At 57.1% G+C, this 18,276-nt stretch overlaps 1 protein-coding gene across 3 annotated transcripts in view; it reads left to right on the top strand.

The window, feature by feature from the left end:
* KAZN (kazrin, periplakin interacting protein) overlaps positions 1–18,276 on the top strand; it is a 165,350-nt gene that overhangs the window by 13,459 nt on the left and 133,615 nt on the right. The window contains exon 1 of one of the 3 annotated variants that reach the window (XM_047869741.1): positions 14,452–14,458. The exons of the other annotated variants lie outside the window; for them this stretch is intronic. The gene's annotated coding sequence lies outside the window, so the exon portion shown is untranslated. Of the gene's footprint in view, positions 1–14,451; positions 14,459–18,276 lie in introns of those variants that run through there. 3 annotated transcript variants of the gene reach the window in all.

Here is an 18,276-nt window from a genome sequence, read left to right as displayed (position 1 = left end):
TGGGTGGGCTCTGCGCAGGCGTCCCCGACAGAGGGTTCTCTCCCAGGGCTGTGGGTTTCCCCCGCTGCTCTTGACCACAACACGTGAAAGATAACAGAGTCTGCAAGAGGGTCCAGCGACTTTCCCATGCACCCTGTGAGGCCGGGAGGCGTGCTCACCATCATTCAGAGCGGCATCTGCGGCTCGGAGAGGCCCTTGCTTACTGCTCAAAAACTTCCCGAAAAAACTAACTTTGTATTGTATTGTTTGTACTTCCTCTTGCTTTCCTACCACCTGCCCGGAGAGTCATGTAGTTGCAGGGCTAGTTGAGTTGCAGATGATAGAAACACCACTGGAACGGACTCACTGAAAGGAAAAGCAACAGCTCCCCATAACTGAGATGGCCAGAGGTAAGCCCGGCTTCAGGCGTAGCTGCATCCAGGGGCTCAAACGATGTCATCTCCCAACTCTCCTTTCATCTGTTGGGGCTTTATCCTTTCTGGTGGCAAAATGACCCCTAACAAGTCTAAGCAACATTTACCTTTCTAGGTTTCCAGTCAGTGCAGAAAGCCCTTCACTCCCAGTATTTCCGGAAATCCCGGGGCTGATCGTCATTGGTTTAGCTTTAATGACGTGACAGCTCTAAACCAATCACCTGGTCCGGTGGCCTAGAATGCATTGACTGGCCAAGCCCAGATGCGCACCCTTCTCTGGAATCAGGTGGGGTAGGGGTTGTGAGCCCCCAGTGAAATGCACAAGCTGAAAGGAGGGTGTTAGCCAAAGGCAAGGAGAATGTTCTCAAGGAGACATTCTCAAGGAGAATGTTCATCCCTGGCAAATGCGGGAGCTGACCCCTGCGGAGCAGGAGATGAGTTCCTTCAGCAGGTGCGTGTGTGTGTGTGTGTGCCCCGCGCTAGGTGCCATGGGGTTGAAAGGAAAGCCTTAGATGTGGACCCTGTCACTCAAGGACTTTGCAGGTTTTCTTGAGCAGCTACCCTGGGCCAGGCCCTGCTGTACACCTCTGTGGAGGAGCCCGGTTCTCTCTTCTGTTAAGAAGTCGTTCTTTCTCTTGTTTTTCCTCCTTCTGTCTAAGGACCAGCTAGAGAGTTGCCCCCTCTCAGCTTCCTTCTCAGTCTCCTGGTCATAGGTAATTATGACTCTGCCTGCTTCTCCCTTCCATCCCTCTGTTTATACCTCTCTTGTCACCCCTGTCCCAGGTGGGCTTTTACAAGGACCCGGGCATCTGTTGGCTTCCCGAGCATGGGGGTGGGGTGGGATTGATCCGAGCACCCACACCCAGCCACCCCAGTGTGCCTGCATAAATGCGTGATGTGACGTTCCCATTGCCAGCCTCCTGCCACATCCCTGATGCTGCTGAGCGCACTGAGGGCAGTGACAACAGCTGGTGCTTTGGGCACTCCAGATAGCATCTGGCTTCTCTCAACCGCCCCATTGGGAGTCAGGTTTTCCAGGCCGCATGTGGCGCTTGGCCATCTCCCTGGAAAGCACGGATTGACTCCCCTTAGAGATGACCTGAATCCATACCCCGCAGGCAGATGCTGCCTTCTCACAGCAAGGCAGGGAGTGGGCAGCCAGGAAGGTAAGAATTTAGAAAAAGGGATGGTTAGCTTGCCTCTGTGCCTGGCATTGTTTAGGGTGTAGGTGCTGGCTCCAATTTCCTTTGGTATCTGCCCTTTGGGGGAGGGTGAGCCCCCCCCCCACGAAGACAGGTACCTGGCCCCGGGGCTCTGAATGTGGGGACACTGGAGGGCGTGTACCAAGTGCCTGGGGCCATAAAGCCAGACCGCGTGTGTGCAGATGGTTTCAACAGTGGGGACCTTGAGCAAGCTTCTCAGTCCTTCAGTTTCTTCGTGTGTAAATTGGGGGAACTACCAACTGGGGTGCTGTCCCTCCCTGGTAGAGGTTTTGCGGAGATTCACCGGGATGACTTAATGCACCGTGTTTAGCATGGTCCTGGACACATAGTAGGTGCTCAGTAAACATCATTTGTATCAGTTTTATACCAAAATGGGTGCTGGAGAGATACGAGGCTCACGGAGAGATGCCCACACTGCACAAACCTAGGGTCAATGATCAGCGGGAGATAAAGTCCGTAGGAGCAGAGTGAGGTCCTGCCTGGCAGGTCCTGGCAGCAGATTGTCAGGGCTTCCTGAGACTCAGGTTCCGCATCCTGTCGTGGAAGTGGCAGAAGCCACCCTGCAGAGCCTGGTGTACAGCAGGTACTTGATAAGGAAGGCAGCTGCCTTATTCGTAAGCCATCTCAAATGCGTTGCAGGTGTTTATTAAGCACGGGGTTGGCGATGGCGGTACCAGAAGCATCTTCCCAAAGAATCGGGTGTGTGTTCGTGAGCCTGTTGGGACTTTGAGAGTGTGGGCAATGACTGACCCTTTAGCCTGGTTGTCTGTGGCATATGGTTGGAGTCAGGGCGCTGTGGCTGAGCAGTGATGATGGGAGGTCCATGGGGAGCACAGGCCGTGCGTGAAGCCTGTAGTCAGAGGGAATGTGAGTCGGCCTTGGGGAAGGCCTGGGGCTTGATTCCTCTTTGCAGCCTCAGGGGTGCCAGATTCCCAGGACGGTCGCTGAGCCTTCGCCCAGCTCCGCATCCTGCGGGGAGCCTTCGGCTCCCGCCACCGCGGGTCCCGCCAGGAAGCCCCGCAGTGCTTCAGGTGTGAGGAGGTGCCTACCCCACGGGACTCTAGTCAAAGCTGGGCTTGTTGTAAGGACGGGACAGGCAACCTCAAGAAGTCCAAGGCTGGCCGCGTGGGGTCCGGACATGAACGCTGGGAGCCTGCGGCAGTGCCCCCCTCTCCGTCCCGCCCCCTTCCTCTTCCCACCCAAGGGCTCCCCCTAGCGGCCTTCCCCGGCTTAATCCTCTGCTGTAACCTGGGTCTCTTCAATGCCCTGGCGACGGAGAATCTCATTGGCCCCTGCCTAACCAATAGTTGGGCACACCCTGGGTCAGGTGACTCTTCCGGCCCAATCAGCTGCAACTATCGTGGGGGGGCGGGTAGGGTACCTGGCCTATGGAGTTGCTTCCTTCCACATTGTGGGAAAGTAGTTAACGTAGAGAATTGGGGGCAAGGACGACAAATGGCCTCCGAACGTCCAGTGCAGTGTGTTCCTCCTGCTCTTGACTGCCTTCCGGGACTGGAAACTCACTTCCTTCCAGGCAGCCCCTACAATTTTTTGATCGGTTTTAAGCATTCGCTCCCCTTTTTATGGAGCCCCAAGTCGATCTCATTGTAGCATCCACCTGTTGTCCCATGTCCTGCCACGTGAAGATCTAATACACTAAATCTATTTCCTGGACCTGATAGGCCCTCTGATGCAACTACATGACTGTGCAGGTGGTGGGAGAGTTAAGAAGAAGTAGAAACAATACAAAGTTAGTTAGCTCCATGGTACAGGACCCCGTACCCCTTACCGCACTAGCTTCGTTTCCCCAGATGTCTTTCTTCCCGGTCAGGCCAGAGCAGATTGTGCTGGAGGGGCAGGGGGAGGACAGGGCATCTTGCCTTGATCCGCCCAGCTCGACCAGCCTCACATCTCTCACTCCCCACCGGGAGCCCTTTTTGACAATAGATGAGAGCTGCTGCTCATCCAGCAGGAGAATGTTCCCCGTGCTGAGCTGTGTGTTCCCGGCTCTCCTGATGTTTGTTTCAAGAGGACTCAGGAACCCGAAGACTTCAGTGGCGCCCACTGGGAGCAGGGCTGGGAGAGGGGCAGCTAGAAACCCCACCGGATGCTGTGAGGACAGGCGAGGACGGCACAGTAGCCTGAGCCAGGCCAGGGCTGTGGAGCTCGGATGCCATTCCCCTTTTCTGCAGCCCACCCCGTACCACCCACCCCCGTGCTGACAGCTCCTAGGTCAAAAGGAACCGAAACATCCAGTGACAAGTTCACACACTCCTTTTGCGGTCGATTAAGCAGCATCCGTGGCCAGATAAACAGCACTTGCCCCTTGGCAAGAGGGTCCTGTGAACATTTACATGTAGCCAAGAGATTACAAAAAGAGGAAGACAGAGGTGGAGGAGAGAAGCGATACGTTACTTGCCGACCAGTTGAAAAAGGGGATTGAATTTGTGCCTGGAAATATTGGAGTCAGCTGCCTGTCGGCCAGGCCAGGCCAGCCGGGGTGGGGCTCTGGTCCACCACCCCCCCTCCCCCCCCCCTCAGCTTCCCCCAAATTAGCTTTTTGCAGGTGTGCACCCAGAGAAAATGCTAATTTGGAAGGAGATTTATAGCTTTCTCTGGAGACCAGGGGCAGGAACAATTTCCTGGGCAGTGAGGTTATCCCGGGTTAATTTTCATGATTACTGAAAGAATCTTAGCTGAACGTTCTTTGGCCCTGCCCGTGGCCCTTGCCGGATGCCACGCTGACCGTTCACCTGCGGGAGAACCCGAGGGGTGCTGTCCCTTTGTCCCTGGGCCTCCTGGGTTGGAGGTTCGTCGTCCAGGGCCTTGTGGCTGAAGAATAACCAGAGCTCGCGTTGGATTTTTTGTTTGTTTTTGGTTTTGATTCCTGGAATGTCTGCAGCTATGTGCCATCCACCCCCAAAGGAGTGACCTCACTGGCCTGGCTGGTGACCAGCCTGCAGTTCCAGGGGGGAGCATGGCAGCACGCCCACAGGACACAAAGCTTTTTCTGATTACAAGTTGAATTACCGTGCAAACACCTGCATTGTAATTGTTAGGACACTTACTTCTTTATTCGGCCTACTTTCTGCTGCTTTGGCCAAGCATGGGAAGCAGCGCTTTGAGCATCAGCAAGCTGCAGATGTGTGTTTTTTGTTTCGTTTTGGGTCCCCCGCTCCACCAATTCTGTATACCCCGGGGGCCCGTATCTCTTCTCCTTCCTCCTCAAGCAGCCGCGAGGGATCATACCATTTCAGATGTGTCAGAAAAGGGGTCCCAACCTCAGGCCTGGGACATCCCAGGATTGGTGTTGGCGGATGGGAAGAAGGAAGAGAAAAGACATAGAAAAGTTCAGTTCAAGAGAGTAGGGCAAGGGGAGGCTGACTTCGATAAAACATGCAGACCAACAGAAAGCCTCTGACCTGCTCCAGGCCGTTCACCTCCGGGGTCTCTGCTGTAACTTGCATTTGTTCCTTTCTTCAAGCTGTGCACTGATTCTGCAGCAACAGACCTGCTATTTTCCAGTTGGTGTCATTTTCTCCCCCGGGGTGGGGTGGGGGGTGGGGGGGTGGGCAGAGGCGGAAAGGGTATGGAAGAGAGAGACTTCAAGGAGAAGCGTGTGTGGTCTCGAAAGCACCTCTAGGCAAGAGAGCGTGGACCTGTGCCGGGGAATGGGGGAGAGGGTGGCCTGATCTAAGGCATCCCTTGCCCTGGGCCCGTGCCCTGGGCCAGCTTCAGCTCCGGGGGCACTTCTTGGGCTTAGATCATGAGTCAGGGCTCTGCTAGGTGCTGAGGTATATAACACGTGACTCCTGCCAGGAGGTGCTCCAGAAAGAGTTGGAAGGATGTTGTTCTATACGAGATTTCCTTGTCTGCGTTGGCAGGATCGTTTGTGTTCCTTCCAGGAAAGCAGCCTGGGGGTCGGTCACCATTGGGGAAAATTCTGCATCGTCTCTTGGCCCTCCTGCTCCTTTTAAGGGGTGCTGGGACTCGGTCACGTGTTCCGTCGAAGCGGGTATGTGCCGTGCATGCGTGTGTGAGCGCGTGTGCGAGTGTATGGGGGAGGTGGGGGGTGGAGAGCCATGGGGTTTTTTTTTTTCAATTTACATTTTTCGAATAGTTTTCTCCTCCGCTCTCCCAAGAGACAGCGTGCGGAATGGAATCAGCGTTTGACCTTTGCGAGACGTTGGTGGAGTGGGCCAGGCAGACGCGGGGGGGGGGGGGAGGGGGGGGACGGACGTTTGGTGACAAGCTGGTGGCAGCTCAAAGCAGGAGTTCGAGTTGCATCTCTTTCCTTTTCAGTTCATAAACTGGAGAGAGTGAGGGTGGTGGGCAGCAAACAAGAGGGGGCTTCTTGTGCCCGGGCCTCTGGACTGGGATCACGTGGGCCACTCAGCTGGGCAGCCGGGAGCCCCACTCTGGAGACCTCTCAGCAGAGAATGTTCTGCCGGGGGGTCTGGGTCAGGAGTTTTCAGGAGAAGCCCCCCGGGGACCCAGACCAGGCGGCCAGGTGGGGGCTGGTCTCCGAACCGGAAGGCAGTGGCCCCCAGAAGGGGGAGGGAGCAAAAAGCACTGGCAGGAATGCGGCCGTCTGGCCTGTGCCGCGTCCCGTCCCTCTGTGTATAGTCCCTGTACAGGGACAGCCACTCTTTTAATTCCCAGAGCCACCCTATAAGATAGGGACTGTGATTGCCCCATTTGACAGATGTGGGAACTGAGGCACAGGGAGGTTATGGAGTGGCTGGGACCCAGACCCAGACTGCCTCGCCACCGCGATGTTCCTAGCCACGTAGACCATGCTGCTCGTCGGTCGAGGTGCCCAGCAAGTATCTGTCAGAACCAAAAGGCAGACAGGCAGGTCCTGTGTTAGGGTCGAGTTTTCCTGTGGGGAAAGAAGTTCTGTTCACAGGCGTGGCAGTAACTCATTAGGGACTTGAGGTTGCCCTCCCCCCCAAATACCCCACATTTTTCTGTCTTGATTATATGTTTGGTGCATAGACCACACTGCTCAAACTCCCCAGGCGAAATTAAGGGTGTTTTTCTAATCCGTTTTGTTCAGTTTTAGTCGTGGAGGTTGTAGCCTGATGGGAGGAAGGACATGGTTGTGGGGGCCCCGGGTGGTGCCCCACTGTGAGATGCAGGAATCCATTACCGCGAAGGCCTCTGGAGACAGGCTGGACCACTCTGGGATTGTGGGTACCCCCCGCCCTTCAAACAGTGAGGCTTTGGGGGGAGGCTGGGAGGACAGGAGTGCATGCAGCAGCCCAGAGAGGCAAGGTTGCACCCAGGAGTCGGCACGGGTAGGGAGGGAGGGGGCTGGGGAAGGTCTGAGGGAGGCAGGAGCTGGGCCCAGGCCTCACGCACCCCAGACTCCCTGGGTGACCTGGTTGAGGAGCTCATCCTTGGGCCGAGGGGCTAATCCATGGGCCTTGGGCTGACTGCCCTTGCGAAGCACAATAAAACCTATCACTGTCATCTTCCCAGGGGATTAGGATGAGACACATAACAGAAGTGAGAGCACTTGGAAGAAGTTAAAAGTGCCATATTCAGCTTAGCAGTATCAGGTCAAAGCACATAGCCTTATTCGTGTGAAGACGCCATTTTGTTCCGGGCTAGGCAGAAGGCCTCCGTCTGGCCTCGCTAGCCGCTGTCCGTTCTGTGCTTGCTTTGGAGTTATGTTTGTCAGGACTGGGGGGAGGGGTGGTGTCCCCTTGGCACGTCAAAGAATGGAATCCTGGGAAGACATATTGCAGGGGGAGCCAGGCAATGCAGTGACCGGGCCCACGGCTTTGAGGTGTGGGCCCTGGGGCAGGCCCTTCGTCACCTGGAAAGCGGGCATCCTCCCACCCTCTGGGGTTGCTGGGAGGTTGCACGGGACGTGTGCCCGGCGTGCAGAGCTCCCCCTGTCCTTGGGGTGCTGAGCACGGCGCCTGGCCTTCGAGCTGCAGGTTGTTGAGGTCCGAGTAGGGCCTCCTGTGAACCAGCCCCCTGTGGCGTAGGCCTGCTCTTTCTCAGCCCGAGGTAATTTTTCAATTAACTCGATTGGCTGGAGACCCCGGCGCCCTTGGAGTGTGGGAAACCATCCCAGGCCGGAAGGGCCCTCCCCTCTGCCCCTAAGCTTGTGCTTGCTGGGGGAGGGGGGGGGGGAACTTGGCTTCCAGAGGGAGGATCCGATTTCACATTAGGACACCAGGATGTGATCCCAGTGCCCCTCTGAAAAATCCCAGATGGCGCCTTCTGGAAGCCCCAGCGGGCTCCACACTGGCGGCCAGCCGGCCCGCCCTCCTCGACCCCGGGCTCCAGGGGCTCCAGCGTGAGAGCCTCAAACGGTGCTCGTTACTGACTTTATTGCTGAACGGTTTAGAAAGGCCGCCCTCCCAGTTTTCATAAGTGAAACATTTAAAGTATGCGAAGCATATTTTATTTCTTCCTGGAGCAGCTGCTCGGTTGGGCTGGAGGATAATCAGGAGTGAGTTACACGGTGCTGCCCTGCTGTGCTCCAAGCTTCCGTGGCCTCCAGCACCTCCCACCAAGGGATGGGCCGCGAGGGCCCGGGTGGCCGGGGCCCAACTTGGCTTCTTCCTTTAACCCCCACCCCACGGGGCCAGCCGTCCTCTGTGATGGCATCAGAGCGGCCTGCCAGCGTTGCCGAGGGCTTGCGGGGTGCCGGGCACCTTCCTGCGACGTTTGATCCATTACTCCTAGAACGTCACGGCAGCCCTAGGCGATGGACACTGTCATTATCTCCGTTCCCCATAAGGGGACAGAGAGGTGACCTGCAGGTCAAACAGCTTCTGAAAGGGCAGAGCCAGGATTTGATCGAGCACCTCCTAACCTTCGTGGCCAACATTTTGTGGGCGAGGACGTGGAGGGACGCAGAGGTCATGCCATAGCAGGAAACGCCCATCTTCGTTCGCCTTCTGGAGCCACCTTTGGATAGGGAGTCCTCTAGGCTTGCCGTCTTTGGGCCACTGTCTGGAGTTGGTTTAAATTTTTTTTTTTTAATTTTTAAAAAAGGTTTATTTTTGAGAGAGAGAGAGACAGAGCACGAGCAAGGGAGGGGCAGAGAGAGAGGGAGGGAGGGAGACACAGAATCCGAAGCAGGTTCCAGCCTCCGAACTGTCAGCACAGAGCCCAACACAGGGGCTCTCGAACCCAAGAACCGTGAGATCATGACCTGAGCCGAAGTCCGGCACTTAACCGACTGAGCCACCCAGGCGCCCCTGGACTTGGTTTAAATTCTTCTGAATGCCCGGATCTGTTTGCGGTAGGGATCTGAAGATGCCGGGATTTCTGGCCCTCTATGCTCTTGTGGTGGCGACATTTAGGAGAGCCGTCGGCCGGGCCTGGTCGCCCACTTCTCGTCTCTGCATAATTGTTTACATCTGCGGGGGACTCCGGCGTGCCTTACACATTTCGATGCATTTAACCCCTGAGTCGATGTCTGAGACTGGCTGAGCGCAGTGTTCCAGCCAAAGCATGTTTCCCGTTTGGCTTCTAGGTCATGGCAGCCAGTGGCCTAGCAGTCAAGGTCGTGGATTCCAGACACCTTCTTCTGGGCCTCAGTTTGCGTATGAAATGGGGCTAGAAAAGTTTTTTCTTCCCCCAGTCTTTGGCCGGGGGAACCAGGTCTGCTCTCTGACCAGTGTCTCAGGGAGCTTCTATCCACCCTGTGCATAATGGTAATGGGCGGAGAAGGAAGCTGGGAGGCAGGTGTTTGGCTGCTGACTCAGACTCCGGTGGGAAAGAAAGCAAGAGCTGGGCTGTCCCCTGCAGGGGCAAGGCCTCCTCAGTCAAGCTGGTTCCTCCCAGTTTGCAATGAGCTTTGTGCTCACTGCTTGGATGGGCTGTGTCCTGCATTGGTGGGTGTAACCCATATCACACCCTCTCCTCTATTTTTGCCTTTCACGTTTTGGTAATTTTTTTTAAAAATGTTTATTTTTGAGAGAGAGAAAGAGACAGAGCATGAGCAGGGGAGGGGCGGAGAGAGAGAGGGAGACACAGAATCAGAAGCAGGCTCCAGGCTCCGAGCCATCAGCACAGAGCCTGATGTGGGGCTCGAACCCACGAACTATGAGATCATGAACTGAACTGAAGTCGGATGCTCAACCCACTGAGCCACCCAGGTGCCCCTGGTAATTTTTTTTTTTCCTGGGGGGTGGTGAAGAGGGAGGAGGGGTGTGAGGGGAGAGTCACACGGGGTGGGGGGAGAGGGAAACAGGCCATGCCACCCGGTGGTCACTGTCCTCTCCTGGATACATGCCTTTAGGAGCCAGGCCTTGGGGAGGAATGAAGCTCGCTTCAAGAGCCAAGGATGGGGGACCTAGACATTTTTCACCAAAGTTCAAAGAAAGGCACAATTCCTTCTCTGTGCTTGTTTGTCAGGCTCTTTGATCTGGCATTTAGCTCAAGAAATATGCACAGCATGGTATTTAGGGCTGGGAGCCTAGTCCAGCAGTCAAGGCCACGAGCTTTGCAGTCAGACAGACTTCGGAGTTGGGATCCAGCTGTGTGACCTGAGTCAGCTCTATGACCTTGAACGAGCCAGCTCACCTGTCCCGGCCTCTGGCTCTGCCTGTGCCAAAGGGGGGAGCACGCCAGCACCGCTCCCACAGGCTTGGCGGGAGAATTTGGTGGGCTGAGGCCCAGTGGCAGGCACATAGTCAGCATGCGAGCGGGAGCTGGAACCTGCAGGCGAAGGAAGGAGACCCAGTGGCTGTGGGGTTGGTGCTCACCCCCCCCCCCCCCAGGTGAGAAAAAAGGAGAAGGGCTGATTGGGGCAGGAAGGTCTGGAAATGGCCTTGAGGCAGAACTTGAAAAACGTGTGCCTTCCAGGGTTCAAGCCAGAGAGTCGGACTGTTGCCTGCAAAGGTAAGCTAGGCTTGAAGTACCCATGGGGGTAGGTGCTCACTGGTTTTGTGCGGGTGAATTGCCTATCCGGGTCCTGAAAGAGAGTGATAGCTTGGAGCGCTTAGCATATAGCGGGTGGCCTTTAAGTTTGTGGGGACGCTGAGTGTGCCCAGAAAGCGATCTCTGACAAAAGCAGTTTATGAGAATTCTTTTTCCAGTTACAAGAGCTAGAAAGCACAAGTGGAACCGGCTTAAGAATGTGTTTGCTCACGTCCAGGGCGTGTATCCCGGCTTCGCGTGTGGTGTGATCTAGGACACGGATATTATCTGAACCCAGTCTGTGTCTTGTTGGCGCTCCCCTCTCGGTGGCCGCGCGGCTGCCACCATCGCCAGGCCCCATCCTGATGCCGGCCAAAGCAGAGGGACGCGAGGTCCAGGCACCGGCTTTGATCGGAGTGGCTTGGGTCACGTGCCCCCATCCTGAGCCAATCACAGTGGCCGGAGTGATTCGGTGCTCTGATTGGCCAGACTGGGTCACATTGGCACCCCTGCACCACAGGCTGGCTCTGCAAAGGGAAATCGAAGAGCGGTGTCAAGAAGATGGGGTTAGGTGGGGGGGAGGGATGGTCAGTTATGTTATATTAGCGGGACGGAAATGCCTGCGGCCCAAGCCAGGAGGGGAGAATGAGCTTGGAAACGGCGGCAGGAGCCCGTGTTCCAGAAGAAGTGGTAGCTTTGTGGCTCAGCGTGGCAAGCGTGCTCAGATTCTTCCTTGTACCCAGAGGGTATCCCCGGGCGGCCGCCGTCAGCCCACCCGAGGCAGTGGACTGACTGGGGGCCCCAGCTCAGCTGCTTCTGATCCCCAGCGGAAAATGCCTTCAGCGAGGACTGGAGCAGGCGGTGTGCGAGTGCAGAGGAGAGGCTGGCTCCCTCTTCCCCCACCCCTCCTGCCCCGCAGGCAGATACCTGCCCGGCAAGCAGATAGCAGCGGGCTCCTAAAAGCCACCAAGGAGACCCGGGCACCGGGCTTTGGGACTGCGCAGTCGTGGCTGCCACGGCCCCTCAGGGACTTGGCCACCCAGGTGACAGGAGAATGCCTGCCTTTCCCACTCCCGGCCAGATGGCGCCTTTGGAGGCTCACATCCCTCCTGGAGCCAGAATAACTTGCTGAGTGATCTTTGCGGATCCCGGAGGACCCCAGGCTTCCTACCGGCTGTCAGTGCTATGGCAGCATTAAGCCATGGGCCGAGAAAGGCCACCGAGGATGCCCTTTCTGGGCTTGTTGCAACGGACACAAGAGGCGAGGACCTCACGCGGGGTAGGACAGGGATCAGGCCAAGCGGCCCGCAGGGAACACATTCTGCGGCCCCGATCCTCGGGCTTAGCTCTGCCTGAGAAGTAGGCAACCTGTGTGCTGGAGATGTGTGATTCCTCCACACCCCCAGGGTGTCTCTCCTTTTGAGCCTGTGACTGTCGATCTTCCAGGGCAGGGACCTGGTCTCCCTCACCGATGCCCGGCACGCACCATTGCTGAGTCAGTGCTTGGGGAAGGGGGGACAAGAGGCTGCAGACCCCTGTCCCTGGAGAGAATTGAATCTCCGGGGTGGGAACGACAGGCCCGTGGGCAACAAGACCACGCAGGGGGGGTTAGCCTGGCAGTCAGGGGCCCGAGCAGAGTCTGGCTAAACGGCGTGTTTATGGGCTGGCAGGTGCACTGAGCAGCCTCTACAGGAAGGATTAAACCACCTGAAGGATAAAAACAATCACTGTGAAATATGAGAAAAAGACAAAAGCAGTATCACCTGGGTGCCCGCGTCCCCCCCCCCCCCCCCCCCCCCCCCCCCCCACGTATAGTAAGGATTACCAGGTGGCTCTCTCAGGCCTGGGAGCGGCCTGGGGCATGATACTGTTGGGAAGTGAGTGGCCGGGCGGTATCTGAGAATCTCCTCGTATTTGGCGAGTGCCATACCCCCAAGGCTTCAGGTGTCGGGATCACATGACAAAGGCCCAGAGAACACGGAAATCTCCAGCAGACCGTAGTCGCAGCTCTCCCCTGCCTTCCGCTTGGTCTGTTTCTGGCCTAGCGGGTCTGTCTCCACGAGCAGGGGCGACCGAGGGAGGGACAGGAGAGTCTGTATGATGAACGGGGACAGAAGTGGTCCAGGAGGGCTCTTTACAGCTCCTAACGCAGGGACCAGGCAAGAGGAGAGCCTGGGCTGGCCCTGAAGGGGCCAACCAGGCCAAGCAACCAACGCTAAGGCTTGCTTTACCAGCCCTGGAGGTCCCCGGTGGCCCTCGGAGGCATGTCCCTGAGGCTGCTCTTCCCAGGCTACTGCTCTCCCAAGACCGCTCTCTCCAAAGGCAGATCGTTCCGTCCAAGACCAACCTGGATGCATTTCCCTGTGGCACCCCGGTCGCTTACAGAGCTTTGGGGCCGCGTCTGGCACCAGGGGCCACTTTGCTGCTGCTGTCAGTGCCACCCCTGCTGCCCCGGGGCTGTCCAAATCCAGGGCTCCCAGCCCTGGGTTGGGTCAGTCAGCTTAACCAAGAGGCAGAGGTTCTGTGACCTTGGGCCTTTCAGATGGGGAAAGGTTGCAAACAGCGGTGACTGTGGAAGAGGATTTGAGGGCCGGGGGCACAACAGCAGGCCCTGCGAGGAAGCACAAGGTTTGTGCCTTCCTTGGGGGGCAGCTTGCAGTCTGGCAGGTGTGCCCCCAGGAGACGGGCAGGCAGAGGTTCTGTAGCCAGACCCCCTGGGTTTACCTGCATGTTCCCTGTGCCTGTTTCTGTGAAATGGGTATATCCCCAGGGTCATGGTGTGGATTGAGAATGAGAACCCTTCTGGAGGGCATGAGCAGCTCAGAGAGGTTATCACCACGATGAGATGATGCTCCTGAGTGCATTCAAGAACAGGGACTTCAGGGGCGCCTGGGTGGCTCAGTCGGTTAAGCGGCCGACTTCAGCTCAGGTCACGATCTCGCGGTCCGTGAGTTCGAGCCCCGCGTCGGGCTCTGGCTCAGAGCCCGGGGCCTGCTTCTGATTCTGTGTCTCCCTCTGTCTCTGCCCTTCCCCCGTTCATGCTCTGTCTCTCTCTGTCTCAAAAATAAATAAAGGTTAAAAAAAAAAAATTAAAAAAAAAAAAAAAAAAGAACAGGGACTTCAAGAACAGCCCCGGGCGGCTCCCAGGCCTGAGAGGGTCCCAGGTAATCCATACTGCAGGTGGGGAGGCGGTGGGCGCCTCAGGCACCCAGGTGATACAGCCTCCATCTTTTTCTCATATTTCACAGCACGTTGAACACACCTCTTCCTTGCCGGGTACTTCCCCCCGCCCCGCCTCCGCCCCCGCCCCGTCTCTCAGTGATTTGCCCGTAAGGATCCTTATACCTCAGTCTTCATGTTTTCGCCTTCTGAGGACAATCCTGTTGCTAGTTTATAGAACAAGCCCAACCGTAACAGCAAGAGCAGAAAGAGGGGCGCCTGGGGGGCTCAGTCGGTTAAGCATCCGACTTTGGCTCAGGTCATGATCTCGCAGTTTGTGAGTTCGAGGCCCGCGTTGGGCTCTGTGCTGACAACCTGAAACCTGCTTCAGATCCTGTGTGTGTGTGTGTGTGTGTGTGTGTGTGTGTGTGTGTGTGTGTCTGCCCCTCTCCCCACTCTCTCTCTCAAAAATGAATAAACACTTTTAAAAATTTTAGAAAATAGGGCACCTGGGTGGCTCAGTCGGTTGAGCGTCCGACTCCGGCTCAGGTCACCATCTCGCGGTTCGTGGGTTCGAGCCCCACGTCGGGCTCTGTGCGGACAGCTCGGAGCCCGGAGCCTGCTTCGGATTCTGTGTCTCCCCCTCTCTCTCTGCCCCGCCCCGTACTTGTGCTCTGTCTCTGTCTCTCTCTCAAAGATAAATAAACATTAAAAAAAATTTAAAAAATGGGGCGCCTGGGTGGTGCAGTCGGTTAAGCGTCCGACTTCAGCCAGGTCACGATCTCGCGGTCCGTGAGTTCGAGCCCCGCGTCGGGCTCTGGGCTGATGGCTCAGAGCCTGGAGCCTGTTTCCGATTCTGTGTCTCCCTCTCTCTCTGCCCCTCCCCCGTTCATGCTCTGTCTCTCTCTGTCCCAAAAATAAATAAACGTTGAAAAAAAAAATTAAAAAAAAAAAAATTAAAAAAATAAACACAGAGTAGAAGGGCTTAAGCACTTACAGGCAGCGCTGGGCGAGTCCGTGGCAAGTGGCTTCAGAACCACTGACCTGGGCTTGACCCCAAGCACCCCCAGTGTCTCTGATGCTCCAGCGCGGTCACCATCGCCCTGCGCGGGGCGCCACGAGTGAGGCACCGGCGAGGCGAAGCCTGGCACCCGGCCCGCCAGCCGGCGCTCAGACTGGCCGCTCGGTCGGCCGTTGTCTGTGTGAGCAAGGGGGCCTGGGCCGGAGGGGACCCGCGGTGTGCTGCCATACGTCGTGTGTCACCTGGAAGGGACCTCCGCCTGGCCAGGGGCAGCGTGGGGCCGTTCCCTAGGCATTTGGCTTCTCCCGTAGGGCGCGTGTAGCTCAAGTGCACCCCCCAGTGTCTCCTGGGACGCAGGCCTCACGTCAGGGAATAGAGGTCCGCCGCAGAACCTTCTGGATTGGCGGGGGTTGGACGTCGGCCCCCCTCCGCCGAGGCCTGCTGGAGGGCACGGGACCGGTGGGCTCTGTACCCAGATTTGGGGAGAGGGGGGAGGGAACATAAAACTGAGCATTTGGCGGAAAGTCTAAACTACGTTACTGCCGTATCTGGATTTTCTTTTGCCCGGGGTAGGATCTACGTACGGCGTGTAACACCTGTTAAGTTACACAGTTGTTAAGTGGACCGTTGGAGGTTGGCGGGTTTGGACAGGCACGCGCTTGGCTGCTTGTCAGGGTGTCCACCCAGGGGCCCCCAGGGAGGGCCGCTTCCAGGCTGGACTCATTTGCGCAGCCTGGCCTCCGCCCAGAGCCCCTGCCCTCTCCTGCCTCCCCCGGCCCCCAGACCCGGGACTCGGCCTTCTCTGCCTCGTAATCCACCCTCTCGGGATGGGAGACTCACGGGTCAGGGCTCTGCAGTTGCTCAGGCCAAGGCCTTCCTTCGGGATATCAGGGAAGTTTGCCCTCTTCTAGAAGAATGATCGTGATGAGCTACACGTGACCCCTGTTAGAACCTTCCAGAATGTTTCCCCTTAGATGATTGCTTTGTTTAATGTTTACCACAGGCCTGGGAGACTTATCTTGGCTCCATTTTCAGATAGGCTCGGAAGTCGCTTATTCAGAGGTCGATCAGCTTGGCAGTGGGGAAGCCGGGACTGAGCCCGGGCTGGCTGTCCCCAGACCTGCCCTTCCCACCTCTGCCTCGACGCTGCACCCAGCACCTTTCTGCCGAGAGCCCAGCACTGGACCGGGCGCTGGATGTCGGGTGTGAGCAGAGCGGAGCCCCTGCCTTTGTGGAAACGGCCAGGCGAGTTCCATGTGCACGTCTTTCTCCAGGAGCCATATGGGGACCCAGGGCCAGGAGCACTGTGTGCAGAGCAGCTGGGTCACTGTAGCCCAGTGCACTGTGGGAAATGAAAACAAGCTCATAGCCTGCTGGGGGGGCGCAGCTGCCTCCACTGTCATCCACCAAGGAGAGTCTGCTTGGGCCCTGGGCTCCCTCTCGGTCACCCACAGATTTTGCCACCGTGCCCTGCAAGATAATACAGTGCGGAAGCTAAAACCGTGCGGGCCGGAGCTAAACCACCCACTTTGGCTCTGCTCTTTGCTCTGTGTGACCCTGGCCAGATCACCTGACTCCTGGGCCTCAACTTCCCCATCTGTAAAATGGGGTGATGACGATAGGACCTACGTCGCCGGGTATCGCAAGGAATAAACGAGTTAGGGCACGTTAAGTACTCACCACAGAGCCTGGAGCACGTCGTGGGTGCACGAGGAGTGTTAGGAAAGGAACCGTTGTTGTTGGGATGCGCGGTAATTATAATATTGCTATTTAGACCTTTGACTTGGGAAGGCTGGGCTTGTAAACGTGCAGCTCACCCGGAGAACTTACTGGTGCTTGGTCCCCCACGGCCCCGTTCAGGCGGTTCTTGGGTGCGCCCTCCAGTCACAGAAAGTAACCCGCTTTCTTCTCTCCTTCCTCTCCTGTCCCTGCCCCTGTCCCTCTGAGCTCACAAAAGCTAAGCCTGGAAGAGGCTTCTCGCAACTGGGGGCTCGTCCCCAGGGCCAGGAGCTGCCACCTCCCTCGTGCACTGTGTGGATTCTGCCACAGCCCGCCCACCCCGCCCGCACTCCCTGCGCGCCACACCTGAGCTGCCCACGGGCACGGCTGAGGGGCCCTTAGCAGTGGCCTGAACTCAGACTCAGCCTGTAGCCTGGTTTGGCTCTGGTGGTAAGTCAGCTAGGAAATCAGAGGCTCTCCCGCCCCAGGCAGCCCTGCCTCGCTGATGCTGTTCCAGGTCCTGATGCGGGGGCAGGGCTGAGCTGCGCTGTCCAGGCCCCATCGTCTCTTCTCCTCTCTTGCTGTGTTCTTGGCCCTATGCCCACTGCCTCCTTGTTACAAGGTAGCTGCTGCAGCTCCAGCTACGAATCCACTTTCCAGACAAGAAGGTAGAGAAGTGGCACAGCGCTTTTTTCTTTTTTTTAAGTTAGTTTAGTTTTGAGAGAGAGAAAGAGAGAGAGCAAGCAAGCAGGGAGGGGCAGAGAGAAAGGGAGAGAGAGGGAATCCCAAGCAGGCTCTATACTGTCAGCGTGGAGACCAGTGCGGGGCTCGAACTCGTGAACCGTGAGATCGTGACCTGCGCCGAAATCAAGAGTCTCACGCTTAACCGACTGAGCCACTCAGGCACCCCAGAGTCCCATCTTGCTTAAAGGACAGTCCTCCTCGGGGGGTTTCTCTTACATCTTGCTGCCCAGACTGGGTCACATGGACCACCCTAGCTGCAGGGGAGGCTGAGGAGTGGCTTTTTAAAAAAAAAAAACAAAACACCAGGCACTCACTGCTCTTGATGACAAGAGGTCTGATGCCAGACAGAGAAGGGCAGGCCTGCCCTGGCTCCCTTTGCCACCTCTGAGTGGGTATGCCCCACCTCCAACCCAGGGGCAGCACCCCTGGTAACGGGCAGCTTCCCCTGGGGCAGGAAAGCCACTGTCTCCCAGACAGCACTTACTTCCGGCTCCCTTGGCCCAAGAGCTCTGCTCAGTCCACGGCATTTCTGGCATCAGCCCTTTTCACCAAGGTCCTAGGGCACTGGAGTTGCCCGGCATTGGCAGAAGGGTGGACAGTGATCTTTCCTTTTTCTGTTCTTGGGAAAGGGCCGGGATGGTTTCTCCGTAAGCGGTGGTTCCTTCCTTAGCTCTCCCGGCCATTGGCGAAAGGCTCCTTCTGTCCATGTGTCTGTGGGGCTGGGCTGGGCTGCATCAGATGCTTAATACTTCTCCCCTTTTCTTTCTCCACCTTGTGCCCTGTAGGTCAGCACTGAGCAGGAGCTCTCCGTGCAGTGAGGAGACTGGTCGCTGCGTGCTCTGTCCAACACCAGGGCCACTAGCAATGCACGTGCACTTGAAACCTGGCTAGCGTTAACTGAGGAGCTGAGTTATTCGTTTTAATTAATTTACACTTAAGTAGCTGCATGCGACTGGCGGCTGCCTTGCTGAGGAGCTCAACAGCTGTAGACTAGAGTGGGGACCCCCGTTCCCGCCAAGGGAAGACATGCGTAATCAGTAGCATTCATCTAGATTCGTGAAGCACGGGCACTGAGCTTGTGAAGGCCCAGAGAGGGACAGTGACTTGC

This window comes from Prionailurus viverrinus, chromosome C1 (assembly GCF_022837055.1).
Source record: "Prionailurus viverrinus isolate Anna chromosome C1, UM_Priviv_1.0, whole genome shotgun sequence".
In the NCBI taxonomy this organism is placed as follows: domain Eukaryota; kingdom Metazoa; phylum Chordata; class Mammalia; order Carnivora; family Felidae; genus Prionailurus; species Prionailurus viverrinus.
This window is presented reverse-complemented; position numbering and strand designations above follow the sequence as displayed.